The following is a 12,607-nucleotide window of genomic DNA, read 5'->3' on the forward strand; positions in this document are numbered from 1 at the left end:
CTAACTTAATTTGGATTTGTATGACTTTAACGTGATTCGTTGTATATAATTTTTTGTTGGAAGATACGAAAGGTCAGTCTGGATCATGAGTGACTTTCCAATCATATCCATGAAATCAGTATCAGATTATAATGCTTAACATATCTCAGATTAGCAAGATAAGTTGATTTTCAGAAACAACAATTGTGATTTTCGAATATTCTGGTTACAACTCTCACTTGAAAATTTAGAGATTTTTTAAAAAAGGCATTACTACTCCATCCCTGTATGTGAGCTTAATTTGTTGGAGTGTAAAATTCAGAAAAATAACTATTTGAATAAAATTTTGCTTTCTGCCCCTTCCCCCACTTATGTTATTCTCACTCTTAATAGAATAAAGGGAACAGTGCTGCATGGATATGACACAGGTATTAAATTCATCTGAGTCAGATGTTTTCAGGAATTTGGGTAAAATAGAATGTCTCAGTCAAAAATTTTGCCAGAAATGCATTATCATAAGAGTACAATAAATCACCACTATGGATAGCAATAATATTGTAGGCCTTAGGAGTGACTATAGAGTGACTATAGAGACTTATTCAATCAGTAGTATCTTTTTATGTAGTCACCTGGAGATGTACATGAGTAAAACTTTCTGCAAGTGACAGAGTAGAATCCATTTACTCTCATAACCAAAAAGTCCAGAGTACATTTGGCTTCAAGTCTTATTTTGATTCAGGGGTTCAAACCAATTTATAGGACCTACTATCTCTTAATCCCTTAGTTAGCCCTTGCTAGTCTCTGTGTTACGATTTCATGCACAGGTTCCTTTTGAAGCAAGTGGGTGCTTCCAGCCATAATCTCACTACCTCACAATTCCATGTTCTGTGAAAACAGTGTCTGTTGTCTGAAAGTACTTACAAGAGTCCCAAGGCTGATTCATTCCGGTTGGACAAGCTTTAGTCATGTGTCCATCTCTGAACCAGTCACTGTGGCCATCAAATGAGTACGTGACTCAATTAATGCTTGGCCGCATGCCCATCACATGGTCCTAGCAAAGAGCTTCACTCAGATCACATCAAGTTCGGTGTCCCTAAGAGAAAACAGAGCATGTTGCTGGAATAAAAAAAAGTAAATGCTTAGGAAGGGAATGTTTGCTATGGGAGTCTATTCAGGCATTATGGGATGTTAACTCAAGATGTTTTGGGAACTTTTGCCTTAGTATGGAAAGCTTATGACTCACTCCCCACAAAATAGTCTTATTATTTTATATCTCCAGTAAATTTTTTATTGGAAAGGGTTTTACAAAATTTACTTAGCATTCTTATTTAGCCCTGCAATAACTGACTTTTGACTGGTTCCAAAATAGAAATTGTCCTCATAGGAAAAGGATTTGCTCTTGTTGTGAATATTTACAAGAGTGCTCTAGATATGCTCATGTAAATTCCAGAACCTCAGGTCTAAAAATATTCTGGAAAAATATCAGATCATTGGCATAAATGTGTAATATCCCAAGATGACTGATTTGAAAGAGTGTACACTCATTTAGATATATAAATTCTGGTTTATTTGTGCACAAAATATCCCTCCATAGGAAGGTAATTATGATAATAAGCTTTGGAGCTTGACTACCTGGGCTTGAATCTCAGGTAGTCAGTGTTCTATCTTGAAAAAGTTATTTAAGTCTTCTCTGTCTCAGAAACTTTATATGTAAAATGATAATGACAGTTGTAATAGTACCTATTTCATTGGATTGTTTGAGATGCAAGTGTATTAATAGATATTTCCTAATAAATGATAGTTTGTATTAATATTATTTTAAAATGCATCTAAAATTACTATTTTGCAAGTGAGGACAGAAGTATACTATAAGTCAGCTTGAGAGAGCTATCAAGCCTATGGTTATTGAAAAGTAGGAAATATGATATGGGTACAGGTAGCATGGAAACAAATGGAGAGCCAGGGAAACTAGGTTTTGACCCTGATTTTTCCCCAAGTAATGATAATTGTGGGCAATTATCTATACATCTGTGGGTCTTTTATAGCAATGAAATTAAACAATTATATAAGTAAACATGAAATCCAGAATAAAAGAGTAATCAGTATTGGTTTGGAGTTAATTAAGCAAGACATCCCAGTAGACATATATTTGCAACATAGTTTTGAAGTATATTGGAGGACAAGATTAGTGGAGATAAAAGAAAATAATAAGAGGCCTTCTTTGGGTGAGGGTAAGTAGAGGACTGCAGCAGTTGATGCATAGAGGTAGAGCTTTTCAAACAATTTGGAAGTACTATAATTTGCTTTGGTTAGTGTGTAGGAGCATGTGGGTGAAATAATAATAGTTAAATAGACAGAGGCAAGAAGCAGTCATTTAATATACAGTATTTAGGGCTAAGCTTAAGTTTTTTAAGCATTAAGAAGTTATCTTAAATTCCTGAGTAGGGAAGCATGTGGTATTTGAGAAAATGACAAACATTTTGAAACAAGGCCTAGTGCAGCAAGTTACACACAGTAGTATTTCAAGAAATGTGTGTTGCTTTGAAATTCACTGACAGCTTAAAAATAGACACTTCTGGTTGGAGCACTAAGCTACATGGTCCTCATGGTGTTCTCTTTATAAAACATTTTATTTTAATCGTACAAATCTGTAAAAGTTGTCCATCTCCCATATTTAAACTGAATCCTAGGAGGCACATGTACTTCTCTGGAAGTGTTATCCATTTATTCTCTTTCAGAAGATGTTGTCTCCTATTGGAGAAGGACCGACTTAGACACAATTTAATTATCAATAGGCCCTAGCATAATAAGATAGCTCAGTAAATATCTAGGGAATTAAGGGGTCCCTTTATTGTACTATGCTCTCATCTATAGGATTCACAAGAGATGAGGTTACTTCTAACTGAACAGAGGTTTTCCCTGGATATTAACAATCGTTTTTTCAGAATCCTTTTTGTTTGTTTTCTTTTAGTCGCTTCTCAAGGAAGAAGGTGTCCATTACTTACTCCAATGCAAACTCCTCTATTCGATTTGTTCCCGTCTATATCAAGTGAGATCTATGAACTTAGAGTCCAACTTCTGCTCTGCCTCTCCACCAGTCTCTTCAAGAAAGATCACCTTCCTTAAAGAAAACCAACATTTGTATCAGACAGTAATTGATATTAAGACATGATGGTAAATCCAGTTAAAACATTAATTTTGTATAAGATGTATAACTGAAAATTCAGGCAAATTACAGCATGTTTTTAAGTAGTCAGTGGAATATAAAAGAGGAAATCTAATTCCTATGAGCAGCATAGGACAGTAAATAGTGGAGAGAAGTTTAAGAAATACAGAAAATACTAACCGTAGTGCACTACTTGGTTCTAGTGTAAAATATGTATATAATCCTATTAGTAAGGAGGGGTAGGTGATGCTATAGTAACAAACACACCCTAAATTTCAGAGGATGGAAAGAATGTTTCTTTCTCACTCACACTGAATATGATTTACAAAGTTGGTGGAGCCTCAGCTCTGTGTGGTCCTCACTCTGGTGGCCAGGATAAGAAAGAACAGCCATTCTCTGGAACAGTCTTTTTAGGGAGAAAGATGGAGAATGCATTACCTATCTTGCACTGGCTCTTAAAGCTTCCACATGTTACTTCCATTCTCATTTTGTAGTTCAAAGAAATTGACGTGGCCATGTAAATTCCACTGTGGGAGAGAAATGCAACTTTACCTTCTGCCTAGAAAGACACTGCAGGTATTTGGTGAACAACAACAATGTGACACTCGTAAAAAAGCAAAATAAGTTTCAAATTTTTTTCAATTACTTTTCAACTTTAAGAATTGACTTATAAGGAAAGCATGGAGGACAATTTTGGAATGTAAATGTTAGCATTGCCTAAAATGCTAAATCAAAAAACCTTTGTTTCTATCCCATAGCCTCTTAAATAAGATTCCATTTCCATAGAAACTAGCACCTCCCTGCAGCCTTTTTGTCACTACCCTCCTACACAAATATTATCGCAAAACGGTGCTGAATGGAACTTCTCTCGACGCTTCAGAATTTTGACCGAAGAGTCAAAGCTGAGGGGAATAGGCAACAGGTGGCTCATATTCCATAAAAAGACATGCTCCCCCACCTCATCCAGCTGATGTAAGCAGAAAACTAGAACATATTTGAATGCATTGAATGAGTGAGCTGCAGGCATAGAGGGAGAGTGTTTTGCATTCTTTCCTCCCTCTCCTTTCAAGCCTACCAAGAAGGACTGTAAGAAAATTATTCATATAAATTGGAGTATCTGTTGAAAAGGAAGACTGGCATCTTCCTCTCCTGAGGAAAGCTTACTGAGCCATAGGAGTTCATTAGCCCCATGCTCGTCCTGACAGCAGAGTAGAAGATAGGAAAGCTCTAAGGAGAGTTTCACATATATCTCAAGGAGTTTGTTTGGCGTTATGCAAACATGGGGACTGGTCCCTCTTCTCTCTGAGTGAGAAATAGCTGGAGCATCTGCAACACAGAGCAAGATGACACAGCAGTAGTGGGGCAGCCTACGACATCCACATTTTGTATGACAAAGATGTGTGAGTGTTTCGTGGATCAAGTGGAGGCCTTGGAAGCCTCCTGTGTCATGGGAACTGCACCCCTAAGAAACTGTTGAGTAGTCAGCCAGGGGTGGGAGATGAGAGAGAGGAGAGGTCAGCCATAGAATGCACCATCCATCTCAGAAAGCCTCCGGGAGATGGGGGCCTCTGAGGAGCCCATAAAAAGTGCAGGATCAGCATTTGGATGACTGCCACACAGACTTTCACCTCACCCCAGCCCCTTTGAGAGCCCAACAATGCTGAGACCCAAGAGAAACCCAGAACAGCAGAAAGAAACGCAGAGAGGGGGTGACAGGGCAAAAGAAAGAAAAAGGAATAAATAAAGCAAAGCATACCTCACTTCTGCATTGCAGGACCCAAGCCACAAGTCAAAGTTCAGATAGAAAAAGAGGAGATACTTTAATTGTGATGTGAAATTAATGTTTTGTTCTAGACTTGATTTTAAACACTGAGGATAAAAAAATCTGTGGAATTTGTCTTCAAAGAATAGGGACAGGAAGAATTGCAGAGTACATTAGATGAGCCAATTAATGCAACAAAATAAAGAATGTTCATGTTGGGACCATTCCGAAATACATTTGTCTATTTCTCATGTCCTTTTCTCTCCTACAATATTTGAAGAGCATGGATCTGGGCAGACAGGCTGAGCAACATGGGACTGACATGAATGGCACTGAGCTGACCATCAGGCAAGGAGCCCAGACTCCAGGTGATCTAATAGAATGTATTCATGGATGGAACCAAAATTGAAAGCCTCGCAAGCAGTCTAGTGGAAGTGTCAATCCAAAGGGGACAGAGACAGAATCTAACTGGAGGGCACAGGATAAGAAATGAGAACATTGATCTGGCGGAGGTTCAAAGAGAAGACGTGAGATAGGTCATGGAGATATTTTTGGTTATTGGAGCACTGTTTCAGGCACATTTTACACTGAGTTCAACGGGCTTTACTGTTCTGAACTATGTTAGATACCACCTAGAAAACCTTCTTTCTATTTCTGGCATTGAGATTCTACCCATTCTTCTAGGATACCTATAAAGCCACCATCTTCACAAGATATGCTTACCTGCCTATTCTGTACTATCTAGCTGGAAATCATCTCCCTGCCCCTAGATTCCAATATAATGGTGATATTTTCACTTACATATAATTGTGTCCCTGTGTCTGCCAATACTGGATGTGAAAATCAGGCAAGATATCAGTTATTTATACACAGGACATATTTAGGAAGTATTTGTTAGATAAATATTGCTGTGAAAATAAATTCACAACTTAGAATAAATTTGAGCCTTAATAAGGTTTGGCTGTGTCCCCACTAAAATCTCATCTTGAATTGTAGTTCCCATAATCCCCATGTGTCAAGGGCGGGACCAGGTGGAGATAATTGAATGATTGTGGTGATTATCTCCATGCTATTCTCATGATAGTGAGTGAGTTCTCAGGGGATCTGATGGATTTATAAAGCACTTTTCCCCTTTTGCTCATTCTTCTCCTTCCTGCCACCACTTGAAAGATTCCTTGCTTCCCCTTCTGGCATGTTTTTAAGTTTCCTGAACCTGCCCCAGCCATGCTGAACTGTGAGTCAATTAAATCTCTTTCCTTTACAAATTACCCAGTCTCAGGTATGTCTTTATTAGCAGCGTGAGAACAGACAAATACAGTAAATTGGTACCGGATAGTGGGGTGCTGCTGTAAAGATACCCTAGAATATGAAAGCAACTTTGGAACTGGGAAACAGTAGAGGCTGAAACAGTTTGGAGGGCTCAGAAGAAGATAGGAAAATGTGGGAAAGTTTAAAACTTCCTAGAGACTTGGAGGGCTCAGAGACAGGAAGATGTAAGAAAATTTAGAACTTCCCAAAGACTTATTAAATGGCTTTGACCAAAATGCTAATAGTGATATGGACAAAATGTCCAGGCTGAGGTGGCCTCAGATGGAGATAAGGAACTTGTTGGGAACTGGAATAAAGGTCACTCTTGCTATACAGAGACTGGTGTTATTTTGCCCCTGCCCTAGAAATATGTGGAACTTTGTACTTGAGAGAGATGGTTTAGGCTACCTGGTAGAAGAAATTTCTAAGTGGCAAAGCATTCAAGAGGAAGCAGAGCATGAAAGTTTGGAAAACTTTCAGCCTGATCATGTGATAGAAAAGAAATTCCCATTTTCTGGGAGAAATTCAAGCCTGCTGTAGAAATTTGCATAAGTAACAAGGAGCCAAATGTTAATCACCAAGACAATGCAGGGAGTGTCTCCAGGGCATGTCAGAGGCCTTCATGGCAGCCCTTCCCATCACAGGCCTGGAGGCCTAGGAGGGCAAAATGGTTTTCTGAGCTGGGCTGAGGGCCCCCCTGCTCTACGTGGCCTTGGGACAAGGTGCCCTGCATCCCAGCTGCTTCAGCTCCAGCTGTGGCTAAAAGGGGCCAATATACAGGTCATGCCATTGCTTCAGAGGGAGCAAGCCCCAAGCCTTGGCAGCTTACACGTGGTACTGGGCCTACAGGGGCAAAGAAGTCAAGAATTGATGTTTGGAAACCTTTGCCTAGATTTTAGAGGATATATGGAAATGCCTGGATGTCCAGACAGAAGTATGCTTTAGGGCAGACCCTACTTGGATAACCTTTGCTAGGGCAGTGCTGAAGGGAAATGTGGGATCAGAGCTCCACACAGAGCTCCCTTGGGACACTGTTTAGTGGAGCTGTGAGAAAACGGCCACTGTCCTCCAGACCCCAGAATGGTAGATTCATTGATAGTTTGCTCCATGCACCTGGAAAAGCCAGACACACTCAATGCCAGCCCACAAAGGCAGGTGGGAGGGGATCTGTACCCTAAAAAGCCACAGCCACAGAGTTGGAGCTGCCTAAGGGTGTGGGTGCCCACCTCTTAGAGCAACATAACCTGGATATGAGACATGGAGTCAAAGAATATTATTTTGCAGCTTTAAGATTACTGCCTTGTTGAATTTCTTGCATGGGGCCTGTAGTCTCCCTTTTTGGGCCAATTTCTCCATTTAAAATAGGTGTATTTACCCCATGCCTGTGCTCCCATTGTATCTAGGAAGTAACCAGCTTGCTTTTGATTTTACAGGCTCATAGACTGAAGGGACTTGCCTTGTCATAGATGAGACTTTGAACTTGGACTTTTGGGTTAATGCTGGAATGAATTAAGACTTTGGAGAATGGTTGGAAAGGCATGATTGTGTTTTGAAATGTGAGGACATGCGATTTGGGAGGGGCCGGGGTGGAATGATATGGTTAGCCTTTGTGTCACCACCCAAATCTCAACTTGAATTGTAGTTCCTGCAATCCCCATGTGTCATGGGTGAGACCTGGTGGGAGGTAATTGAATCATGTGGGTGGTTACCTCCATGATGTTCTCATGATAGTGAGTGAGTTCTTAGGCAATCCGATGGTTTTGTAAGGGCCTTTTCCCCTTTTTGCTCATACTTCTCCTTCCTGCTGCCATGTGAAGAAAGACGTGTTTGCTTCCCCTTCTTCAATAATTGTAAGTTTTCTGAGGCCTCCCCAGCCATGCCAGACTATGAGTCAATTAAATCTCTTTCCTTTATAAATTACTCAGTCTCAGGTATGTCTTTATTAGCAGCATAAGAACGGACTAATACAAGCTTGATTTTTAAGTTGCAAAGGAAGTTGCAGATGAAGTTAACATCAATAAGTGGTATTTTTAAACAACCACATTTACATATTGATGTGATAAGCAGCATGCCAAATAAAGTAAATACATTGATCTCCACTTTCTGAGAGCAACTCACAACCTTATGATTTTGTGACATCTACAAAAGTCTTGACTAGAAAGATGTGGAATGCTGTGAAGCCAAAAAAATAGTTTACAAGCGGAGCAGAACATTTGATGCTGTCCAGGGGAAGATAAGATGATAGGTAGTAGTAAAATAATTGGTGGGATTATGCATAAGAAATTACCATTATTTTTTCTTTTGGAACTACCATAAAACAGATAGTATTGAACTTGCAGGCAGAAGACATACTAGTCTTTTTCATGTTCTAATCTTGTAAGTGTTGAATTTAGGCAAGTCCTTAACTTCCTTGAGTTTTCTTCTTTTCCTGGAAAATGAAAGTGTTGAACTAGATGAGTGGGCTTCAATTATTTTTAAAATCAGTAAACATTTTTCCCAAATGGTTGTAGAGAATTGAAATGTAAAAAATATTTGGATTCTATATTTTGCAATGGAAATTTTTTTTACCTGCAGAGAGGAAAATATACTTCTCAATGAATTTTCTCAGTTAATTTTTTTTTTTTTTTTTTTTTTTTTTTTTTTTTAAAGAAGAAGATTAAGGCAAGTGTAAGGCCTAAAGTTATAGAACCCAAGGCATGGAAAGGTTCAGGACATAAGTTGGCCCACTCACCATTCTGGATTTGTAAATAACTATACTACTATATATTCTAGGGTTCATTTTGCCTGCTGAAACTTCCTGAGCATTTTGTAAACTTTTCTTTTCCTTTTAGCTATGTATTTATATAATGCTGAAACCTTAGAGACTTAGTGTTCAAAAATGGAAATATATATGCCTTATGAGTATATATGCATTCTCAGAGATTCATATAAGCTATAAGAACAGCCAACAACTGTGTGTAGATCTACAATATAGAGGAGAAAATGAGCAAATATTATTTAAAGTTAAGACACTGTGGTTGGTCATTAGAGAAACTGAAGTGACCTCCTAGGTTACTCTCAAGGACTTTTATATTGGAAGGTAATAAGATTTTTTACACAGGGTTTTCCATGCTCCAAAATGTTTATTCCACTGTAAAACACCTCATTATTCAAAAGAAAGGGCAAATAATGTGAGAAAAAGTCTGATTTGAAAAGATGGGCCCATGCCTCCATTTGCTCAGGTTTTCAGGGAGAAGAATTTTAGAATCTTTAGAGCAGAAAAATGAACATGGACATTAATGCACTTCTCCCAAAGCAGCCATTTGGAAAATCCTAGTTTTGATTGAGTACTACCAAAGACCATGCTTCTTCCTTCACGTTATTTTTGAAACAGGATAGATCCCAGCTTTATGAAACCAAACACAGAAGAATAATACTTGTTCTCAAGCCAATTGGAGGAGGGTGTTCAAGTCATCACAAATATTATCATAAACAGAAAAATAACACTGGCAACATCATTTGATCTTTGTGCCAATGGTGAAATTAATGTCATATGCTCACCCTGATGGATCACTGAAAGTAAGTTTGCACAAAATGTGCCTAAAAGCAATGGTATCTTCTCTTACTTATATTTTCCCTTATGACAAGTTGTACAGTCCTCATAAACATGCCTGCCTCCTTGAGGATTGAGAATAGAAGTTAGGAAGCTAAAAAATTAGTTTCATCTAGAGATATTTTGTTCTTCCTTGAAAAACAAAGAGAGGAACAAGCATAAACAAAACTTTCCAGAGATATCAATATTTTCAGTAGGCAAAAGCTTCTCTCATTCTCCCTGTATTGGTCTGTTTTCATGCTGCTGATAAAGACATACCTGAGACTGGGCAATTCACAAAAGAAAGAGGTTTAATGGACTTACAGTTCCACATAGCTGAGGAGGCTTCACAATCGTGGTGGAAGGCAAGGAGGAGCAAGTCACATCTTACATGGAGCAGCCGGGAAAGAGAGAGGATGAGTGCCAAGTGAAAGGGGTTTCCCCCTATAAAATCATCAGATCTCCTGAGACTTTATTCACCACTACCTACCACAAGAACATTATCGGAGAAACTGCCCCCATGATTCAATTATCTCTCGTTGGGTCCCCCCAACAACATATGGGCATTATGGGAGTACAATTCAAGATGAGATTTAGGTGGGGACATAGAGTCAAACCATTTGTTTCTGCCCCTGGCCCCTTCCAAATCTCATTTCCTCACATTTCAAAACACAGTCATGCCTTCCCAGCAGTCCCCCAAAGTCTTAACTCATTTTAGCATTAACTCAGAAGTCCACAGTTCAAAGTCTCATATGAGACAAGGCAAGTTCCTTTTGCTTATGAGCCTGTAAAAGCAAAAGCAAGTTAGTTACTTCCTAGATATAATGAGGGTATGGGTTTTGGATAAATATAGCCATTCAAAATGGGAGAAATTAGCCAAAACAAAGGGGCTACAGGGTCTCATACAAGTCCAAAATCCAGCAGGGCAGTCAAATCTTAAAGCTCCAAAATGATCTCCTTTGACTCCATGTCTCACATCTGGGACATGCTGATACAAGAGGTAGGTTCCCATGGTCTTGGGCAGCTCTACCTCTGTGGCTTTGCAGGGTACAGCTTCCTCCCAGCTGCTTTCACAGGCTGGCATTGAGTGTCTATAGCTTTTTCAGGCATACAGTGCAAGCAGTTAATGTATCTATCATTCTGGGGTCAGGAAGATGGTGGGCCTCTTCTCACAGCTCCACTAGGCAGTGCCCCAGTAGGGACTCTGTGTGGGGGCTCCAAGCCCACATGCTCACATTACCCTTCTGCACTCCTCTAGCAGAGGTTCTCCATGAGGGCCCCACCCCTGAAGCAAAGATCTGCCTGGGCATCCAGGTGTTTCCATACCACCTCTGAAATCTAGGAGGTTCCCAAACCCCAATTTTTTACTTCTGTGTACTCACAAGCTCAAATCACATGGAAGCTACCAAGGCTTGGGGCTTGTACCCTCTGAAGCCACAGCCTGAGCTTTATGTTGACCCTTTTAGACATAGCTGGAGTGGCCAGGACATGGGACACCAAATCCCTAGGCTGCACACAGCGCGGGGACCCTGGGCCTGGCCCATGAAACCATTTTGTCCTCCTAGGCCTCCGGGCCTGTGATGAGAGGGACTGCCATGAAGACCTCTGACATGCCCTGGAGACATTCTCCCCATTGTCTTGGGGATTAACATTTGGCTCCTTGTTACTTATGCAAATTTCTGCAGCCAGTTGAATTTCTCCTCAGAAAATTGGATTTTCTTTTCTATCACATTTTCAGGCTGCAAATTTTCCAAACTTTTATGCTCTTCTTCTCTTATAAAACTGAATGCCTTTAACAGCACCCAAGTCACCTCTTGAATGCTTTGCTGCTTAGAAATTTCTTCTGCTAGATACCGTAAATCATCTCTCTCAGGTTCAAAGTTCCACAAATATCTAGGGAAGGGGCAAAATGTCACCAGTTTCTTTGCTAAAACATAACAAGAGTCACCTTTGCTCCAGTTCCCAACAAGTTCCTCATCTGCATCTGAGACCGCCTCGACCTGGACCTTATTGTCCATATTGCTGTCAGCATTTTGGACAAAGCCATTCAACAAGTCTCTAGGAAGTTTCAAACTTTCCCGTATTTTCCTGACTTCTTCTGAGTCCTCCAAACTGTTCCAACCCCTGCCTGTTACCCAGTTCCAAAGTTGCTTCCAATTTTTGAGTACCTTTTCAGCAGTGCCCCACTCTACTGGTACCAATTTGCTGTATTAGTCCATTTTCATGCTGCTGATAAAGACATACTTGCGACTGGAAAGAAAAATAGGTTTAATGGACTTACAGTTTCACATGGCTGGGGAGGCATCACGATTATGGTGGAAGGCAAGGAGGAGCAAGTCATGTTTTACATGGATGGCAGCAGGCAAAGAGAGAGAATGAGTGCCAAGTGAAAGGGGTGTCCTCTAATAAAACCATCAGATCTCATGAGACTTATTCACTACCATAAGAGCAGTATGGGAGAAACTGCTCCCATTATTCAATTATCTCCCACCAGGAACCTCCCACAACACATGGAAATTGTGGGAGTATAATTCAAGATGAGATTTGGGTAGGGACACAGAGCCAAACCATATCACTCCAATCTCATGTGCCTCTCCCAACATCTACATGAACTTATTTCATGTAGATGTTGGGAAAATATATTATGAGATGGATCCTCAGAGGTTGGTCAGATTCAATACTGGCAAATGCTTACCATTCTCAATCTGGGTGACTTTGCATTCATTATTGTCTTAGTGAAACTTCTCTACTTTTGGCTTGTTGGTTTGTTGTTCTTTAATACAGGGTTTAGTACCAAATTAACATATATACTTTTCCAGGT

Source organism: Macaca fascicularis, chromosome 12, assembly GCF_037993035.2.
Source record: "Macaca fascicularis isolate 582-1 chromosome 12, T2T-MFA8v1.1".
NCBI lineage: Eukaryota > Metazoa > Chordata > Mammalia > Primates > Cercopithecidae > Macaca > Macaca fascicularis.